The sequence below is a fragment of the Candoia aspera genome, chromosome 4 (genome assembly GCF_035149785.1).
Source record: "Candoia aspera isolate rCanAsp1 chromosome 4, rCanAsp1.hap2, whole genome shotgun sequence".
Taxonomy (NCBI): Eukaryota; Metazoa; Chordata; class Lepidosauria; order Squamata; family Boidae; genus Candoia; species Candoia aspera.
In genome coordinates, this window is record NC_086156.1 from 12,399,865 (window position 1) to 12,412,831 (window position 12,967).

The window sequence follows — 12,967 nt, forward strand, 5'->3', positions numbered from 1 at the left end:
GTGGGACTTCCAGATCCAGACTGACATCGTGGTAATAGACAAGGACCAGAAGACAGCGGTGGTGATAGATGTAGTGGTGCCAAGTGACAGCAACATCAGGAAGAAGGAGTATGAGAAGCTGGAGAAGTATCAGGGCCTGAAAGAGGAACTAGAGAGGATGTGGAAAGTGAAGGCCAAAGTGGTCCCAGTGGTGGTAGGAGCACTCAGGGCTGTGACTCCTCAGGTGGGAGAGTGGCTCCAACAGATCCCAGGAGCAACATCTGAGCTCTCTGTCCAGAAGAGTGCAGTGCTTGGAACAGCTGAGATACTGCACAGAACCCTCAAACTCCCAGGCATCTGGTAGAGGACCTGAGGTTGAGGAAGACACATACCACCTATAGGGGTGAGAAGGGAATACACACACACACACACACTTTTCTTTTGTTAATTGGTTTAGCACAATAACATTCAAACTAGAGTACAGAGGTGTCTGCAGTAGTCAAGAAAGTTAAGAGTGCAAGCATGGCATCTCCTTAAACAGGTATGTCCATTTTCAGTCTTCTAGCATTTTCAGAGTTCTTTCTTTGTGTCTAGAATGGCATGCTCATGTCCTCTACAAACAATGGCATGCCATTGCCATTTTCATTGCCAAAATCTCATGGGTGGCATGTGTCCTTATGAGCACTTCTTTAGTCACAAGGTAGGCAAGATATCGGTATGATCATCTTGTCCTCCAGTATCCAATTCCTTCTCCAATAATCTGAAACTCCCTGCCTTCCCACACTTCCGTTAACTCCCCAAAGTATTTGGGTTTTATCTTTGGGATTCAGTTAAATCACAAAGATAACATCACCTACCCACCCCGTCCTCCTAAACAAGAAGGAGAAGTTCTCACAAATTTGGCCGACAATTCTGAAATACTCTTTGTACCCAGTTCTAGGTGGAGTGGATGGAGGGTTAAAGTTAGACCTTGGAAACCTAATTTTATATCCCATGAAGCCATAACTACTCTCTTTTTCTCTCAGCCTAACTCACATGAAGGGGTTATTCTGAGGCTAAGACTGATCAACTGGGCTTTTCTGAAGAAGGAGAAGGTGCCAATGTGGGAATGAATTGGACGAATAAAATCACTATGCTCAACCACACAGCAGGAGATGGTCATCTCGCCAGAATCCTGGAACTCAGGTAATTAAAGCTGGTTTGTTGGTTGTTCCAACCAAGCCCAATGTGAAACACTTATAACAAAAGCACTGCTTAGCTGAACTTCAAGGAAGGGAGGGGGGAAAAAGAGAACAAACCCTCCTCCCTTGGTGACCTTTGTAAAACTTTCTGTATCTGCAATAATAAAAATAACTGCTGTGAAGCATTTTTTGATAACTTGCGAAATTTCTGCCTTCATGCACTGAGAAGGCACCAATGAAGAACTCACAAGCTTGCCAACAGACAGGAATGAACTGTGTCTATATATGCTAACGCTAAGTGGACTGATTCTTTTTTGGGGGGCGGGGCAAGCATTTTGCTGTTTGGAAACACAAAAGCCAAGGCTGCCTTTACAAATCTAGGTGACCGAGGAGTCATGGGGTTATATGGTTCCTTCTTGATTTGTTTCAACACCTTCCTCCACTTGCTGCAATGCTCTCCGGCACTGCGAGCATGAATCAAAACCTAGTTGCCTTTTTCAATCAGATTTCATACAGCGGAGATTGGCGTTACCAGGAGCCAATTTCCCTTGTAAAATGGAGACATGCTTGGCATAACTTGATCACGATAAATGGGAAAACAGTAATTACACAGACCAAATTAAATTGCCTTGCAGTAAATAAGGCATGCATTAGGAAGACTGCAAGGGAAGTTTGTGACTCAAGATAGCCACAGTGTAAACTCTCAGTCCCATGAATCTAGCAAAGTTAGAACATGTTTTCCAAGAGTTGAGACTAGCTTTCCTTCTAACAGTGTCTGCAGGGGGGGATTGAAATCTGCAAGATGGTGGATGTGGTATCATGATCCAAGCCCCACTGGATCATATTGCTGTGCCCGCCATCTTGTAGAAAATTTTGATTTCCACCTTGTGGACACCACTGCTTCATCCCACATTCATAAGACTGCACGAGTGTGCTGTCCTCAAAAGGGGAGTAAAAGTTGCAACTTAAAGATCATAAATGTTCTTTATCTAAGACATCAGAGCACATTATTTCTAATAATAACGTTCAATACCTTTGAACAATCACCTGATGTTTCTTTGTGGAGCTAATTGCTATCAGAGAGTTTTCTGGTTCCTGGAAATCTCCCTTGGATGCTCTGTAACGATGTTGCTCAACCATGGCTACTTGAAGATGTGTGGACTTCAACTCCCAGAATTCATGCTGGCTGGGGAATTTTGAGAGTTAAGTCCGCACATCTTCAAGAGGCCAAGTTGAGAAACACTGCTCTGCAAAGTATAACAACCACAGCTAGGCTTGAGTCAGTTGATGACTGTGTCTTGCAAGTTGTTAAGTTTTGCAAAGCATGATATAATGGCTTATGTGTAAATCTTGCCATTGTGGTTTAGTCAACAACAGCAAAAATTATGGCATCACCTGATGCATGAATCCAAATGAATGTCATAGACAGGCAATGTACAAATTCCAAGAACACAGCATTTGACCCATGACATAGCTGTTCTGAATTTTATACTTATGAAATGTATCTTGGAGTAAACAAAAAAAAAAGCAAAATAGGATTATATTGTTGCTTTTCTTGGTCAATAATTCTGTATTTGTTGATTGTATTTATATTCTGCCTTTCCTTTGGGAACATAGAAATATACATGGGATATTTCCACTTATTTATGCACACAATCACCAAGTAAAGTAGGCTGGTTTGAGAGAGTGACTGACCCCAAATTATCTGGTGAGTCCCAGAAGCCTCCTTAGATACACTTCACACAATCTTAATCAATATGCCATATTGGCTTTCAGTGCAGTCAGCAGATGGTTATCAGTAAAAGGGTACTGGGGTTGTATTTTAAGATAATGTAATGGTATGTGGGAATGAAGTTGGGAGACAGGACAAAGAGCCACAACCTAGACAATGGTCTGATAAATGAAATCTGAGTCCAAAGGAGGGGTGGGGGTGGAGAAAGTATCTCAGAAGGGACCTTCCCTAGTTTTAAAGAGAGTGAAAGTAAGGGAGGGGAGAGGTATTCTCAGACTTCCAAGATTCTGTTACTGGAACCTTACAATAAAGGTAGTCTTAGTATTCAGAGTTGGTGCTTCTTGTCTGGACTATCTCAAAGGGCTGACAGATATAAAGGCCTGCTTTGCACATTGCACTAAGCCACAGTGTGGTTAGTTTGGTTTTGATGGTGTTGTGTGAAGTAGTCATTGTGGTTTATAAATTCTGGTTGTTGGCTTAGTTCAGCTTTCCCCAACATGACATCCTCTAGCTCATTGTGACTGCAACTCCCAGAATTCCTGGCCAGCAGTTCCAACACAACTGGAAGGTGTCAAATTGGGGAAAGTTGGTTTAATGTGTTGTGGAAACTCAGCTAATTGTGGTTATTCAGTAAGCCATAGTTAAACAATCCATTGATTAGAATGAAGTGTGAAGCCTGCCACTTTTTACAAAAAGTGTACTAGTAAAGACCTAAAATTTTACAAACTCTTTGCAAAAAGAGTTAAGGCCTAAAAACATGTAGGATTTTCCATCATGTAACACCTTCAAGTCAAAATTGTTGTCAAAATTGTATTTTTAAAAAGTCAGAATTTTGGGTGTTATGCAGAACAAATATGGATGCACACACAGACATACACAATAAAAACAACATTGTAAGACACATACAAAAGGGGCAGGACTTGCCATCACAATCACATGACACTGCTTTAATCATTTGCCCCCCTTCCCTCCTCCATGGACACCTCTGGAAAGTAGATACAATTAAGAATTAAAGATCTCAGCCAATGTTTATAAAATGCCTGAAATTTACCATAAAAGCCTCATTCCTTCCATAAAGCACTGGACTAAAGACTGTTTAATAACAATGCTCATGCTCATGTGTACCCCTTCTCATTTCAGCTTCAGGCTGTGCCAACATCTGCTCTGCAGTTTCTCAAAACTTTCTTCCCTTGTGAAAGAGGTTTCTGTTTTAATCCTTACCTGAGAATTTGTTTCCAATGTCTCAAGTGGATATTTTAAAGTCACTCTTGTTGGCAGAGGGGGCTACTGGTGGTACACATCTACACCGCTACACATCTTCCCATCATCCCCTTTGGCTATTCCTGTATCTCATTCCAAAAAAGCTCAATAGGAAGAGTTCCCTCCTGAATTTATATGGCATTTAATAGAAATGTGGGAATGTCGATTTCTGGAGAAAGGGCTGAACCGTAAAAGGCAGTGGCCAAAAGAGTGTACAGTGGAAGTCTCTATAGGATCCCCCCATCCTTCAAGAGACCTTCTTCAAAATTCTCTTCTCCTTTGAAAAAAAATTAAAGCAAATTCTCTTTCTCAAATTGAATGAGAAAATAACGCAGAAGATTTTTTCCGCATGACTCTCAGCTTTCATCGAAATATGAAACATCACTCTTCCTGATGGCCAGCCTGAATCACCATTCCCAATGGCATGAAACAATCCCATTTTATGGCAATGAATGTAATACAGCTAAAGAGGATGATCTTGATAGATTTTGATTTAGAACACTTAACAACTGAGCCAGTTAGGAGGGGGAAAATATATCAGTAACTATGAATAGCCTGCCGTGATGAAAACCTTTGTAGCTTTTTCGAATATTCTTCACTTCTCATTAACCCTGGCTATGACTGAGTGAGTGTAATGTAACAAAGGAGAAATGAAATGGATGAGATTGAGTAAATCTGGCTAAACAGGTCAAATAAATGTAGTCATTAGTGACTGTGGATAGAGTCTGCAAGATTTATGGCAATCTTTCTTGAAGAACATGAATTAATCTAGCACATAAACAACATATTTAAGTGGGTATATTCCTGGTTAAGATGTGATGAGCTCACTCATTTCCTGCTCCTAGCCAAACTCTCAATGAAATCCCTGCAACTAGTTTGCCTACAACATTGTGCAGATTTCTTTGAGTCCAAATCAGCCATAATTATTGTAGACCACTGAATAATTCTAGATTCAGCTCTATCATTTTATCATTCCATCAGGTTGGTTGATGCTCTGACAGTAATTGAACGAAACATGTGTCAAGGGACCCTGAATTAAAGGCATGTCTTCCTTTGCTGTCCAGCTAGCCATAATACATTCTGCATGAAATGATAATGACATTTCATGGTCGAGAGGAAGACGCAGATTTGTCTACTAAAAAGAGACAGGCTGTGTTTTCCTCAGAACAGAGCAAGCCCTATTGACTGTGACTGGTGGGTAAGTTCGTAGGTATTATATCTCCACGGATCTGTTTCTCCATGATGGAAGTCAAGGTTGCATCTCCCCTCTAGCCAACACCTACTTAGTTTCATCAAGGCTTCTGGATGATGAATCTTCAGTTCTAATTATGAACTGTATTCTTGAAAGGAGTGGAAAATGACTTCTGATCACCCATTCATTTCTTTGGGATTAGTGCAAGAGAATATCCAGATAGCTCATCTCCTAAAGTGCTATGCTTAGCTAATGCAGGTTTATCTAACACAGCTGCTATATTTAGTGTTATTTAGCAATATTACTGGGGGAAATTGAAATACACACTGTGTCAGATTCCTATCTGCATGGCCATGAGATGTATTGGGCTTAGAATCTCACAGTTCCTAGCCATGATAGCCAATGGAGTTATGGTGATTGATGCTTGTATATAACTTGGAGGGCATGAGAGTGGAAGATGCTGGTCTAACTTTGTAGCTCAGCTGGTAGTAGTTATATTCTGGACCAATCTTCATAGCAATTACCCTTTGCAATGAGTAATCTTTGCTTCACTCTTAGCGTGTCCCATTGACAGCATTCTCATTTTCATTCTTATTCTCTCTTTTTAGGGAACCCAGTTTTTTAATTGCTCCAGAGAAGGCACCTGTGTGTTTGTGTGTGTGTTGCCTTTAGCAGTCGCAAAAAGCTTTCCCTGCTGAGGCTTGAAATGAAGATTATTGTCAAAAGTAAACTTGTCAATTCATTACTTGCAGGCTCTCAGCTGTAAATTAAACATGTAATATTCTTGGTGGGGGGAGGGTGTCTGTTTTTGCTTTTGTTTAACCATTATGCCATTATTGGAAACATTACCAAGTTGTTGTTTGTTTAACCTTGTAGGCAGATCTTGTTTCTCATGGCTTAGCTTTTGCATAATTTGGAACAGTGGAAGACTACCAAACCTTTCTAAGATCATATCTTCGAATGTCCCAAATAATGTTATACTAGAGCACTGTTTTTCAAACTTGGCAACTTTAAGATGTGTGGACTTCAACCCCCAGAATTCCCCAGCCAGCCATGAGCAAAGAGGAATGAAGTACTCAGAGATTTCAGCTGATCTGAATAAATTGAGTGTCATGGTAAGTATCATTGTTTGTCGGGATGTACTGGAATACACACACACATGCATAAAATAATCACCCTAGCTGTTTACATTTCTGAACAGCTCTCAGGGTTATTTTTATAGGGCAGAGTTTTCATATTTGAAAATGTATCATTCCACCACGGATTTTTATTTCTAGCATTTTATTCATAGCATAAAACTTGAAAAATGGTAACAATAATAATGGGTCACCACATCCTCATCCAAATCTTTGACAGGGTGAACTTTGGAGCTTCATCTCAAAATAATACCACTTAGCACTACTTAGCTCACGTAACAGTGGGGATGCATGGACACAGTGAGAAATGCCCATTACTGCTCCTGCCCTGCATTTTGAACCAATTGGTAAAAATCTCTCTCTCCTCTATATGAATGGTTTTGATTTGTGCTTGTTTTTCTTCTTTCCCCATTGTTAAAAGAAATAAGTTATTTTTATATTGTTTTGAATTAGTTTGCATTATTATCTATTTTCTCTTGTAAACCATTTTTCACAAAAATGGGAAATGATATATAAATATATTTAATATTGCTCATGATTCATGGTTCCCTCTACCTCCAGTTAGTTGAAACAAAGCAGGATCTAACTGAGAAAATCAAGCCAATACATTTGTATGGCTCAGAGGTTCACACAGTTTTCATGTGGTTTGCTAGAATGTGCCATGCTTCATGGATTGTCATTCTTGTAATGTTCAAACAGTCAGAACAGTTTTTCTCATTCTGTACATCCAAGTGGTCAGAAGATGCTTTCTTCATTTTTTGCCATTGATAGCTCAGTGGCCATGCTTAGCTATGCCTTATCCCAAAAAGAAAACGGCATATAAATCTCTCTTTCCCATAACATCTGAGTGACTAAAGATTGATCCCCTGCTCTACCAGGAATTTTTTTTTAAAAAATCTTAATTTTACAAGCTGGAGGTCAAAGCACATCATAAGAGCCTTGCAGAAGGCTTTCCCTAGTGAGGAAACATCATTCAGTCCTTGCTGTGGCACTACATCATTTTGTTGCATGTTAAGTCACTAGTCATTCTATTTTTGGAAAATCATGACTTCTATTGCATTTATAACCCAGAAAAAAAGAGGTACGGTAGAAAGAAGGCCTAAATGTTCAAGGAGACCATGGAGCATCCTACCTCCTGTTGGTAGAAGAAGATGTCACACCACTGACATGGTAGGATTTAGCCCCACAGTAGCACTAACTGGATTCCCCTAACTGGATTCATTTAGCAAATGTTATTTATATCGAAGATTATTCATTTTACTGAAATTAAAATAGCTTGCATTAAAACACACACATGAACATCGTAGTAAAAGAATATCATCCCCAAAATAGCACCAAATCATAAATGCAGTGAACCACAGGAAATACGGATGTTGATATATTCATTCATATCTCACCTTTATTTTACACAGCCCCCCTTCCTGTTTTCCCCACAACAGCCAGTCCATGAAGTGAGTTGGGCTGAAAGAGAGTGACTGACCCAAAGTCACCCAGCCGGCTTCCATGCCTAAGGGAGGACCAGAAATCAGGGTCTCCGGGTTCCTTGTCCTGCACCTTAACCACCACACCAAGCTGGCTCTTGGGGTTCTTAAAACCCCCCTGGAAATGAGCAGTCATTTCCTGCCACCAGAAAGCCTGTAGGCTTCTTTCTTAGGGCGTGAATTTACCTTGAGCTCCAGAACTACTTATGGGAGGAGGCAGTTTCCACACAGGATTTTGAACCGGGAACAGGGGTTGAGTCAGAGACTCTGATGCATCTCAGATGAATTAAAAGCTATCCCAGATGGCCCTATTCTGTTTTTTTTTATGGTGGTGGTCGTATTTTTCACACTTGTATTTTGCTCTTTGCAATGCTGATGTTTATGATTCTTTGTAAGCTGCCCAAAAGTTTGCCTGATAAATGGGTAGCCTAAAAATAAAAAATGAAAAAATGAAATGAAATGAAATGAAATGAAATGTGCTGCATTGGGGTCAGTCTTTGTATCAAATCAGAACATACCCCTATTATCAATCCACATAATGGGCAGGTTGACCTCAAGATGTTATACAAAACCGGATTAAAAGACAGATGATAGATAGATAGATAGATGGTAGATAGACAGATTTGTTTTAAAGTAGGAAAAATATGCAGGGCGTGGTTTCTCTTCTTTCCAACCCTTCTTCTTTGGGTCATGTGATTGAAAGGGAAGATTGAGGTGGCCTTTAAATGGAGCAGCGGACAACATTCTAAGCCACTGTTTCTCAACCTTGGCAACTTTAAGATGTGTGGATGTCAACTCCCAGAATTCCCCAGCCAGCATGGAATTCTGGGAGTTGAAGTCCACACATCTTAAAGCTGCCAAGGTTGAGAAACACTGTTCTAAGCCATTGCCCAACTCTCTCTCCCATACAGACGCATTGGCAGATTTTTTTTTTTTCTGGACTTTTTTCTCAGCAGCTCCAGCTGGATCCAGCCCATTTTCAATCCTGAATTTTCTTTTGCTGGCTTCTCCCCTCATATCAAAGGGGACGCGGTGGCGCTGCGGGTTAAACCGCTGAGCTGTCGATCGGAAGGTCGGCGGTTCGAAACCGCGCGGCGGGGTGAGCTCCCGTTGCTCGTCCCAGCTTCTGCACACCAAGCAGTTCGAAAACATGCAAATGTGAGTAGATTAATTGGTACCGCTTCGGCGGGAAGGTAACGGCGTTCCGAGTCGTCATGCTGGCCACATGACCCGGAAGTGTCCTATGGACAACGCCGGCTCCAAGGCTTTGAAACGGAGATGAGCACCGCCCCCTAGAGTCGGACACGACTGGACTTTACGTCAAGGGAAACCTTTACCTTTACCTTTACCCCTCATATCAAATTTGACCTCATTCTGTTCTGTTTTGGAGGAGTTTACCTGCTGACAGAGTCTCAATTCCTTTTATTTCCCATATTCCACTGGGTTGGAGAGAATAACAAGGTACGGAATACAGGCAAAATCTGACTTCTGGGCTTCTTTCCAACTCCTTAAAAATACTGGTGCTGAAAATCACACGATTGGGAATGGAGGAGTTAGCAATCTTCCAAGCTGCTGCCCAACTACCTCTCCCACAGGATGCATTGAGGGAAATTTTATGGATTTGTTTTTCTCTACAACACCCGGCTGGATGTAGTCCATTTTTTTATCTTGTTTGTTGGTGGTGGTGATGTCTCATCCCACACCAAATCTGGTCCCATTCTGCCCAGGTTCCAGTGAATTATTGTGCAGGTGGACAGATACAGCCCCAACCACATTATGTCATTTCTTTCAAACTTTCCCATTGGGTTGAAAAGAATCAAAACAAGGAGGCCAAATTAAATCTACTAAGTTCAGGGTAATGCTGAATTGATGATCCCACACAATCCAGGATCACAATGTGAATGGGGTGAGTTCACGGGACAGCAGGCTCACACAGGGGAAGAGGGAAGGAGACTGGACAAATTAACTGTATAAAATTTTGCAGGTACTACTACCCAAAACCCACCCGACCCACCCACCACAAATTCCAAACATCTTTTTAAAAAACGTCTAAAAGAAATATGAAAAGGAACCCTAATATCCCGTGGTCCCATCAACATTTTCATTTGGCCCCAGTACTTGCTGTCATTCCTTTGTGGAATTCCACTGAGTTTGTGCTTGGTTCTGTTTGGCATTTTATATGATATGATTGGGCATTTGTATTTCCATTTGCCTCAAGGAGCAAGAATTATCTTGCTCAACAGGAGCTTAAAAGTGTTAACAAATGGGAAGAATATTGATAAAACAATACAGTTCTTTGTTGCTTCACAAAGGAGTGAACATATTCATGCCTTGTCTGTTCTTCAGAGCACCACACAGTTTAAAATGGTTTGAAAGTGGGTTGTTCCCCCCTTGGGTTTTATGATGGACATCGACTGACAGTTTATCTTCTGACAAAAATCTATGTGCTTCAAGTCTCATTTCTCTAAAATGATCTGCAGGTCACTCCTGCCTTTGAAAAATAATCACATTGGAAGGGTTGATAATGTTGAGAAGGAACTGAATTCTTCAAAAGCTGTTCCAGATCTTGGCCATCCATATCTTTGGAATCCATACATACCTGTCACCCCTTCTGAGTGACTGCCTTTTTTGAGTGGGTGGATTTATTAAACCTTCAGCGTTGTGGCCTAACTTTGTCATCTGAAGAGCCGGTTTTCCAGGCTAAGCAACAAGTGTACCAGAGACTTTTGTAGTTTAAAGACTCTTGGGCTGATCAGCTATCCACAATGAGATGAAGATGTGATTTTGGAGAGACTACAGCACACTTCTTACTTGTAAGGGAATCACCGGGGAGTCTTATGGACTGGTCATTCACCAAAGATGCAGTTTCCCAACTAGGAGAACAGATACCATAACCTAGTACCTTACTATTCCAAGTTCTCTGAAATCAAGTTCAGAGTTGGACCTTAATTTTTACATCACGTCCAATCTATGAGCATTTCATTAGCATTAATTAATTAATTAATTAAGTTGCTACTTAACAATATGAACCACTTTTCTCTCCATGAGAAATGATTGGTCCCCAAGTGTTGCTAGATCACAACTTCTAGCATTACCATGCTGGTTGGCACTGATGGTCCACAAATCATCAGAAATGTCATATTTTTCCCCATTCTTGTCCTAATAGGAGGCCTACTTAGATGAGACTCGTACATATGTGGATGAGTTAGATCAAAAGTTTCAAATCATCTCACCTGCATGTCTTTTTGTTCATGTGCTATTCACATATTCCATCTGGTTACACGTGAGGTATAGGCAAAGTCTGGCCCACAACTGCATGTGATTTCCACCAACCCTTCTTTTTAGCCCATCTTGACTATGCTACTAACTTTCAGCTATTCAGTTTCCTACCATTTAAAGGGAGGAAAAAAACTACTTTTCAGGAAAAGCTCTGAAATAGACTTAACACACATTTTTAAAAGGGGAGGCAAGCAACTCACCCACTGCAATCCCAGATGCAGAACGTAGGTGACAGAATTGTCCAGAATACATAGCATTAGTTAATGATTATGTATGTCTCATTTAAGATTTAAAGTTCACCAAAAAGTGATGTATAGAAGGGGGAATGGCTGATTCTAGGATAATTGGAAGAAAACTGTTTACATCTCTACTACAAACAATGATTAGCTAGAATCTACACTTGTTAAATATATAAACAGTTATTTTTAAGCAAGAAACTTAGTTTGGGGTCACTCATGCATTGTGTGATCAACCTATAAAATTCTCTCCAACGTTTGGGGCTTTGGAACTCACCCAGGGACTCCACATGAGTCATGGCCCAGAGCAGCCCTGACTCAATCCAAGTACCCCTTGCAATGATGAGAACAAATGTTGTCTCTTCCTAATGGAGTTTTCAAATTCTTCCAAATGAGAAGGGGGGACATCTTGGGCAGCAGAAGCAGTTTTTCCTCTTTTTCTCTGTCTAGTGAAAAGAGAGGGCCGTTTTATGCAATTAACACTTTTGCCCATTGAATGCTACACCACCTGAAGGGTTTCTTTTCCTTCCTTCCGGTGTAATACACAGCCCCATCCATTTTGCATAATTATTTCTCCTCTGTAGCTCAGAAGAAAGAAAGCATGGCTTGTGAGAATAGCATGGATGGCCAAGAAAACAAACAAATGGTTCACTGAACAAATGTTCCAGAGTTCTCTTTCGAGGCACAAATGACCAGGCTCAGATTATTATATTTTGGACAGATTATGCGAAGACCTAGCTCTCTTGAGAAGTCCATAATGCTGGGAAAGGTGGAAGGAAAAAGAAGAGGACAACCAGCTGCAAGGTAGATAGATTTGATTATAGCAGTGATGGGCACACTATTAGAAGATCTGGAGGACCAGTTTGGGGACAGATCCTCCTGGAGAAAATCCATCCATTTGTTTGCGAAGAGTTGATACCAACTTGATGGTACTCAAATCAAATCTGTCCACCTAAAGGTTGCTATCCCTGATGTAGTCTTAGCAGTGAAGACTTTTTTTCCATTATTCCGTCTTTAAAAATGCTTGACCTTCTCTCTTCTTCTTGCTCTTCTGGACCAAACTCAGGATTGAGAGATTCCAGGTAGAATGCCTCGTAGGTCCCCCCTAGTGTTCTTTCCAGTAATTTTAACAGGCCATGATTTGAAATGCTGGTACAGTGCACAGGAGCAAAGATGGTAGCAATGCTCAACACACCACTGGGCTGAGCAGAGCAACTGGAGTAGCATAAAATGTGAATATGAAAGGGAATGCTGGCAACTGGCTCTAATCCCTAGGATCCTCCAGGGACTGCAAGCCCAGGCATTATTACTAATCATAGTGGGGGTCAGCCTAAGCAAGCAATACTATCATATTGCTTGCTTGAGCTGACCCCTGCTGCTGTTAGTAGTAATAATCTCCTGTCTGTCATCCAGCGGCCAGTGATGTACACATACATATGAAGGGGCCATTAACTTCATCACCTCTCTCAACCACCAGTCTCCTTTCTGGGC